We start from the raw sequence: 10202 nt of genomic DNA, 5'->3' as shown, positions 1-10202 counted from the left end.
TTTGATTGTCTTTTCAATTACTTAATCAATAATTGATTTGTTATATTTTATTTGGAATCCGGCACTCGAGAGGGGGGATTTTGAATAAGACCAATAGAAAACACACCGTTAATTGTTTATATAGCTCGGGAGAGTATATAACGTTAATGGAGCCTTAAAAAGAACATTATTTTACACATATCACTACGATTAGATTTTTAATAGGGATATTGAAATTAAACCGTAGTGGATACATATTATTTGGCATTCGGGAGAGGGAAATAATACACTTAAGTGTTCTTGGCTATTAATTGAATGAAATTCATGAAAATAATTTAATTAGGAGTAGTTGTTGTTGAAACCAGGTGAAATCAGAATCTCTAGACTATCATTCTCATTGATATTTTCTGAAGTTGTGTGCGCTTTGCTAAATTTTTTTGAATCTATTTAATTTTAAAAATCAAAATTCTCTTATTTAATTTTCTAGATAAAGTTTAGACTATTCTAATTACAAGCACTGAATAATTTTTACATTACTTCTCGTGGGAACAATACTCTACTCACACTTTATTAAAACTTGACATCGTGCACTTGCGGGCACAAAATTACGCAACAAACTGGTATAGATGTTTCTCACAAAGTTGAAGAGTGGCAACAAATATGTTTGATTTTGTTGGGATTTACGCCACTGACATCGCATTTCAAAGGTGGTCACTTGTCGATTACCACTTTATATGAACATTACACTGCTGCACCTATCGATGATAATAGTCCAGAGACAGATGTCGTAAAATATACCCGTTGTGTTGCATTAATGATTATCGAAGAAATCATGCTTCCAGATTATCAAGGAGAATATATTAGACTTATTCTTTTGCAACTACTTCGGGATATTGATCGCATCAAATCTTACAGTTGGGGAGGTGCAGTTTTGGCGTTCCTATATCGGAGTTATGCAATGTCACACATATAGGAAAATCTATAATAAGTGGGCCTCTATATATTCTGCAGGTATAAAATATTTTGATTATCTAATATCACATTTTAATAATTTTCTAATTTTATTTATAATTAATGACAGATATGGGCATGGAACAAGATTAAATTTGTCAATCCTGATCTAAATGGCTTATCTCTGAACGTGCCTCAAAATGCAGTCGATGAAAATATTCCATTTGGTCCTTATGGTGCACGGTAATAAATAAAAATTATTATCATTCTATAAAGTACAACTTCATTTTCTCATAATTTTAATAATATTTCTTTATTGCAGGTGGTTAAATGTGTTTAGTTACACTCATTCACCAACGCACGCCGTTAGAATTATAAGAGATTGCTTTGATCGTATGACTAATGAAGAGGTGTGTTATTGGATTATTGAAACTTTACAACAATTAAATTAATTTTTATTTATGAATTAGAATTAATTTTTATTTTTATTATGCAGTTTAACTGGATAGTTGACAACAAAAAAGATGCAGATGTTAAAGCGATCATTAATGCATACGATAATAAAAATCTGGCGATGTGTAATTGTCCTCTGATTTGTTTTGAAATTGTGGAGATGCATCGTCCTGATCGGGTGTTGAAGCAGTTCAAAATGCGCCAATCTATTCCAAGGTCTTCAGTTGATAACGATGACCTACACAACATCAGTAGAATCGATCATCGCGACACAGATTGGAGGGAACATCATAAAATGCTATTACATTTGGAATAGAAAATTGAATAATATTATCTGAGGCGAACGACATGGAAGATATAGTCAGGTCGATGATGATTATTTTCCATGGTTTGAGTGCATTACTGTACGGATTATATCGCCTACAGTAACTGGGCTTGGTTTCAGGCCATATCAGCACAATTTAGATGTTGGCATACAAAATAATCTTCCACAAAATTTTAGTGTTCCATCTCCTGATTCGCATCAGTCATCATTTGGGTTTGTTCCTCCTCGGCCATCTGGTGGGTTGTAAAATGCGAGGCCATCAGGTGGATTTGAAAATGCCGGACCTTCCGGTGGGTTGTATGCTGCAGGACCATCTGGTGGGTTCTACAACACGGGGTCATCCGGTGGATTTGAAAATACGGGACCATCCGATGGATTGTATACTGCAGGACCATCTAGTGGTTTGTACAATAACGGACCATCCGGTGGGTTGTACAATGCAGGACCATCTGGTTCATATGTTGATGCCGGTTATCAAACTCCATTTTAGGAAAATATCCAAAGTTTTACAGATCTTCTTAATGCTAACTGGAAGCAACCTGGTCAATGCAATACTTTGGATCCCGAAAGAAACGTTCTTTCACCTGTAATATTTCCTGATTACTCTGATGAGCAACAAGAGATGAGTGAAAAAATTATTGATGTTCATGTAGTGCGTAGAGGACAACGTAGACATAGGCCCCGTTTGGTATCAAAATCCAGGCCAAAAAAGCACTTTTTTTTAAAAAAGCATTTTTTTCAGCTAATAAGGTGTTTGGATGATCAAAAAGTGCTTAAAAACACATTTTTAAGTCTAAAAAAGAGCTTTTTCAAAAGCTAAAAATTATAACTTAAAAAAACATTTATTTTAAAAAATCTCTACAAAATCCAAACGGACTCATAGACCACCTGCTTGTGGAACCGGTGGTCATTTGTATAACTTTAATTGTCATGAACAATCATGATATACATTGTTGTTTTGTAATTTGATACAAATATTTATTTTTCATTTTAGACGTAATGTATTTGTGTATTGACATTTAAAGAAATGTTATCTATTAGTCCATGCAATTGATTAGTAATAAATATTATAAAAAATACATAAATGCATTCAAACCAATATCAAATACATATCTTATTCAAATGCATACATTATTTAACCAAAAATTACCAAACACATGTTATTTAGAAACATATTGTTGTTCTACACTTTTCGGCACGCCTTCGCATACCACGTTCATCCGATGTTCCCGAAATACAAAATATATATAAAAAATATATTTAATGTAAAATATATTTCATAAGAAAATATGAAAGCAACAAATTAGATTTCCCAAATTTCTACCCTGTTCATTCTTCGTTGTTGTCTTTCTATCGCTACCGGTCTGTCCATCTCGTTTCTCAGTCGACTCGTTGTATCCCTAACTGCTCTTCTTCTTTTACGTCTTACCGGGTTGGGTTGCAACTCAAAGGTAGGTCGATCTCAATATCGTTTATCAGCAAGAGGTTCAAATCTTCTTTCATACGTTGCGAGGTACTCTGATATATTACACCATGACTGCACAAGTGTTTGGGATCTAACGAGTGTCATTTAGCGTTGCAAATAGCATGAGAACACGGGATGTCAAAAATTGTTCATTTACCACATGAACAATCAGTGGTTGATATTCTTGGTTTCTCACCACTTGTATGTGTTGACCACGACTTGGCCTTCCTCCGGTTGCAACCTGAGCAGTTTGCGATCGTACATCATATTTGACAACACGATGTTCACCAGATTTTCTTGCTCATTCCTCGTATTTTCGACATGCATAATCCGACCACAGTTGACTGTCCTGAACCATACGTTGACCTTTTGTCACAAGTTCAAAGAAGTACTGGACGCATCTTAGAAGGGTCAAGTGTACTATTGCAGATATATGCAGTCTATGAGCTCCATTTAAGACACTATTTAAGCACTCAGACATGTTGGTCGTCATCACTCCACGACGCAAACCTCCGTCATGGGACATACTCCATTTTTCCTTTGATATTCTAGCCAAATATATGTGTGCCAAAATGTTTTTGTTCTTGATTGCCTTCATTGTTGCATCAAATTTACAAATATGATGTTGTCTCCCTGCTTCTCAGCATTAATCTTTCAAATGCACGTCTTTGAACCTGACATTAAAATTTGAGCACACGTGTCTCAAACAAAAACGATGCACACCTTGTGCAGGTTTGAAATAGGGTAGATCTTCAACTGTTCGCACACTTCCCTCATGCCTATTAGAAATTAGGCACACGTCATTTTCACCACATATAACATGTCGACCAACATTCTCCAAAAACAATTTCCAGGAATCAGATGTTTTTTCATCTACAATTGCGAAAGCCAGCGGTAACACTTGATTATTCGCATCCAGAGTGACAACGATCAACATTTTATGTTTGTGCTTTGTGCACAAATGTATATCGTCGACACTATTGATTTTCAAAAATGTCGAAATCCATCAGTACACAGCTTGAACGCCCAAAAACAATAGTTCAGTGTTTTTATTTTTTCATTGTTTCTTAGATGCTTTCAGTCGATAATTGTTCCAGGATTGTATTTGCAAAGAGCACGCATATATTTCGGTAGCAATTGCACAGAGCTCTCCCAAGTTCCATAAAAAATTTCCACTGCGCGTTTCAAACTCCGCCACGCCTTCGTATACGAGATTTGATATCCATATTTATCTTTCACACTCCCTATTATATATTTAATCTCGTACGAAGGATCACATCGTACAATGCCCAATAGCGTATTTGCAACCATATCGCTATTTAAGTTGTGATGGTCTATGCCGACGTTGGTAGATATACATGTATGAGGCCCATCATATCTTATTATTTTCCGATAACATGTTTTCTTCTTGAAAGAATCTCGAAGACCCCAACGACATCTGATGGTAGAAGAATCATTTTTGCATTATATTTTCCATAAAATGTGTGTGCTCTCAACGACACGATACTCACGCCTAGAAACTCTAACCGAATAATCCTTCACGGATGCAATCAGATCTTTTTTATCTTTGAAAACCATGTTTACACATAATTCTCCTCTCTCCTCATTATAGTATCTTGTTCGCATGTCAGAAGGTACGCCAATAGAATTAGGAGTCTCTTCTCCAAAATATGTATTGAAAAAAGATGACATATCAGAATTTCTAGAAAGGAATGGAACAACTTGCCTCTGTAATGTTTGACGAGGTGGTGGACGAGATGACGTTCTCTCATCAATATTTGCGTGAATATTCACATGTTCATCATCATTCACATCTTCAACATAGTCATCATCTCCTTCCTCAGACTCCCCGTATGACATCTCTGGTTCAGTATCGCTTCTTGAAACATCTTCATTTTCACTCCTAGGATCATCAACACGTGGTGCAAAATTTGGATTTTCAGAATTCCAATCTGTTGCACCAAAATTTTGTTCCCAACCACGTGTCGTATGTGGCCAACGTACATGACCAGGTTCAGATGTGCCAGCGATATATTGATCCCACGATCCAATTTCTGGGTACAGATACATGTTCATTCCTTCAGTGACGTGTAAAATATTTGGTTCTTGGTCGACATGACCAACGTGATGGTCAATTTTGTTTGCTTCGACGTACAAATGCAATATACGTATATTGGGAGATTGCATCATAAACTCCAAAGCGTTATCATCAATAAGATTGACTTGAATTTCATGTCAAGATTAATTCTCCATGAATGAATATTTCGTTGACAACTCGAGAGTAAAATTCATTGGATCAATCATCAGCATTTGATGCACACCTTCAACCAACTCGAACAGAGTAATAGATCGTGATACTCGCATCGGTCTAGTATAAGAGATATTATACAATACCAATCCATTCTTCACAATAACATGACCACCAAAAAATAAAAAGATATCAATGTTTTCCATTCTAGATATGAATTTTCGGATATAAAAATGAAAAATAGAAATAAAACTGGCGTAAAAAAATACAAACGAATAAAGGAAAGAAATATTTTCTGATGAGTTTGAGTTGAATGGTATTCTCGTTGAATGATATTCTCGCATTATATGGAAATATATAGACAATATAATTACACGTGCATTCAATTATTTACGCGTGAACATTGTTTTCTCCGCGAAAATTAAAGCTTCACGCTTCTTCTGAAACTTCATGTGCATTTAAAAGAACGAGCGGACATTTTTCTATACGCGTGCATTAAAGTTCTCCATAAATTTAAAATTCAAATATGAGGGACCGGACCGAGAAAAATGCCAAAATCGGATGGGGAGGGGTTGAGCTGCCACATGGGTGCCACATGGGCACCGTCCAGAGACAGCAGACGCTACCCATGTGGCAGATTCCTCTGTCAGAGACAGCGGAAGCTCGATTAATTTATTCGAGCGTCCGCTATCTCTGACAGAGTTTTACGGTATTCTTGAAATAATTCGAGGACCACGGTATTTTTGAAAGTAATTTTTTATTTTACTTTAATTTTAAAATAAAACCCCATTTAAAAGGGTTAATTTTGCATAAAAATTTACCTTTTATGAGGAAAAAGATTTACTTTAGTCGTAGATATGAATTGGATCGGCATGTCTCACAAATATATATTCGAGAGACCGACTCACAGGAATTCTACTCATCTAACAATTAGTCAAAATTGATTCAAGAGAGCAGTTCATTTCGTATACGTGTAAAAAGTCAGTAAGATATAACATCACACATAAAAACGGAGGTGAGACTTGTTGAAAAATATTATTATTATTAATATTATGTTGAATATTGAATGTTGAATGTTGAATATTGAGTTGTAAAATGTGAAAAATTAGTGTGTGATGATGTAGATGATGATGTATTTATTTTTGGACTAATCTCAAATGTGGATCTATAAATAGGTCTTCATTTGTGATGAAAAATACAATTGAATTGAGAGAAAAATATTTGTGAAGTGTAGATTTGATATATTTTGAGTTTTGGAGTTTTTACTTTTTACCATAAATTTTTACTTTTTCACAACACGTTATCAGCACGATCGCTCGAAGGTTCTCTATATTTTCCGACGCTCCAAAATACAAGAAGAAGTAAAAAATATTCAACAAGTAAGAATTTTTATTTTACTGTTTATATATTTTTATTGTGTATATATTAATATATAATATCATGTTATGAAAAAAATAAGTTTTTTTTAAAACTTTTTATAAATCCTGGGAGGATGTTAAGACGACATCCCACACTCCCGGTAAGGGATACGACAAGTATAAAAGCCTCTAAGGTTTTTAAACAATAACATGATATATATTTATTATGTATATATATTAACTATATTAATATATAATTTCATGTTATTATATAAAAGGTTGTCTATGACACTGACCTTATAATAACGTGATATGATATATATTATTATGTATTTATATACTAACCATATTTGTATAATCTCATGTTATTATATAAAAGGTTGTCTACGACACCGACCTTATAATAATGTGATATGATATACATAATTATTTAATTATGATTATCATTATATGCATTGCATCATTATCACGAATTTTTATTCAACACATAATCATTTTTTTCTTACCCTCAACGGTCACAAACGGTAACAAACGGCTAAATTTTTGCCCTATAAATATGTTCACTCAAACTCATTTTCAATCACACCAAATTCACTCTTTCTCTCAAAATATTTTCTCCTCGGTTTTTTTTTCGAAAAAGAAGAAGATGGAGTTTTTGACCTTTCTAAGGCTATTTTTCATAACGACTATGATCATCATGCTCACGAGTTTTGTACTCACCGGCGATTTTCCACCACAGATTTTTTATCTATTTATATACGCACTTGTAATTTTCGTCCTTCCATTATTTTGTATTATCATACTAATAAAAATTAACTAATAAAATGCATTGTTATTTTTCTAGTACCACCATGTCAAATTTGGCAAAGCTTGAATTCGTTGCACTCGATATCACTGGAAAAAATTATATGACATGGACTCTTGATGTTGAGATGCATCTTGAGTCATTGGGTCTAAGTGAAAGCATCAAAGAAAATAATATATCAACCTCACAAGATAAAGCAAAAACTATGATTTTCTTGCGCCGACATCTTGATGAAGGGTTGAAATGTGAGTATCTCACAGAAAAGACCCAATGACTTTATGAAAAGGGCTGAAAGAAAGATTTGAGCATATAAGGAAGTGATACTTCCGACCGCCCGTGTTGAATGGAATACGTTGAGATTCCAAGACTGTAAAAAAGTCAGTGATTATAATTCTGCGATGTATCGAATAGTCTCGCAATTAAAATTCTGTGGACTTAAAGTTACAGAGATGGAAATGCTTGAGAAAACATTTTCCACTTTTCACGCATCGAATATAACTCTACAACAACAGTATAGAGTGCGTGGATTTTCGAGATATTCCGAACTAATCGCATGTCTTCTTGTGGCGGAAAAGAACAACGAATTGTTAGTAAGAAATCATCAATCTCGACCCACTGGATCAACGGTATTTCCTGAAGCAAATGTCGTAATGAAAAATGAAAACCAAAATCAAAGGCATTAACCAGATTTTGGTCGTGGACGAGGTCGAGGAAATGGGCGTGGACGTGGACGTGGACGTAAAAATTATCGCGGTCATGGTCGTGGCTGTGGATATGAAAATAATCGAGGTAGTTATTTCAATAACTCATCTCAAAAGAACGTCACGAATCACCTACCAAAAAGGCAGCATGAAAATACGAGTGAAAATGAAAATCACTCAAAAAGATCTGAGAGTGTTTGTTATAGATATGGCACTCCAGGACATTGGTCACATATTTGTCGAACCCCTGAGCACCTATATAAGCTCTATAAAGAATCGACAAAGGGGAAAGGAAAAGAGACAAATTTTGTTGAATATAGTGACCGTTTAATTGGTTCAACTAGTTTCAATGCTGCAGATTTTTTGAATGATTTCGAAGACATTGATTAAAATATTGGTGGGACTACATTGTAACAAATTTGTATTTTTCATGCATTCTTGTATTATAAAGCATGTTATATTTTGCATTTGTATTGTACTTAATTTTTCTTTATTGCATTTTTTTGTGAAGTTTGATATGGAAAATGCTATGAGCAAACATGGAAATAATATCATGGAAATTTGCATACCAGATAGTGGTACAACACACACTATTCTGCGAGATGAAAGATATTTCTTGAAAATAAAACCAACAAAAAAAATGGTGAATACCATATCAGGTCCTGTAGACTTGATTGAAGGTTGTGGAAAAGCACATTTTTTGTTACCTAATGGTACAAAATTTCTGATAAATGATGCTTTATATTCACCACAATCGAAAAGAAATTTGTTGAGTTATAATGACATATACTCTCATGGGTATGATACTGAGACGATAACTGATGGAAATCAGAAATATATGTGTCTTACCACATATAAATCAGGAAAGAAATATGTGGTTGAAAAATTATCAATGCTCCCTACTGGATTGCATTATACACATATAAGGCCAATCGAATCAAATATGGTGGTTAATAGTTCTTCAATATTAACAAATTGGCATGATCGATTGGGACATCCTGGTTCAATAATGATGCGAAGAATTATTGAAAATACACATGGTCATCCATTGAAAGACCAGAAGATCTTTCAGAATAATAAGTTTCAATGTAAAGCATTTCTCTTGGAAAACTTATTATAAGATCATCGCCAGCTAAAATCCAAACTGAATCACCCGTATTTCTTGAACGTATTCAGGGTGATATTTTTGGGCCAATTCATCCACCATGTGGACCATTTCGATACTTTATGGTATTGATCGATGCCTCTAGCAGATGGTCACATGTATGCTTATTTTCAACTCGGAATGTGGCATTTGCAAGATTGATGGCTCAAATAATAAAATTGCAAAATCAATTTCCCGATTATACAATCAAGAAAATAAGACTTGATAATGCTGGAGAATTTACATCCCAGACTTTCAATGATTATTGTATGTCAATGGGAATCACTGTTGAACATCCTGTAGCTCATGTTCATACGCAAAATGGATTAGCTGAATCATTGATTAAACGTCTACAACTGATTGCTAGACCAATGATTATGAAAACAAAACTCCCTATTTCTATATGGGGACATGCAATTTTACATGCTGCGGCATTAATTCGCATCAGACCAACTGCATATCATAAATTCTCCCCATTGCAACTTGCATTTGGTAAAGAACCAAATATCTCTCATCTGATAATTTTTGGATGTATGGTGTATGTGCCTATTGCACCACCTCAACGATCAAAAATGGGTCCACAAAGAAAAATCGGTATTTATATCGGTTATGATAGTCCATCAATCATTCGATATCTTGAGCCTCAGACAGGCGATGTGTTTACAACACACTTTGCTGATTGTCATTTTAATGAAGAAATCTTCCCAGTGTTAGGGGGAGAAAAGAAACACATCGAAAAAGAAATCACATGGTATGTACCATCATTGTTACAT

This window comes from Henckelia pumila, chromosome 2 (assembly GCF_033568475.1).
Source record: "Henckelia pumila isolate YLH828 chromosome 2, ASM3356847v2, whole genome shotgun sequence".
Lineage (NCBI taxonomy): Eukaryota > Viridiplantae > Streptophyta > Magnoliopsida > Lamiales > Gesneriaceae > Henckelia > Henckelia pumila.
Note: the sequence above shows the minus strand (reverse complement) of the source record.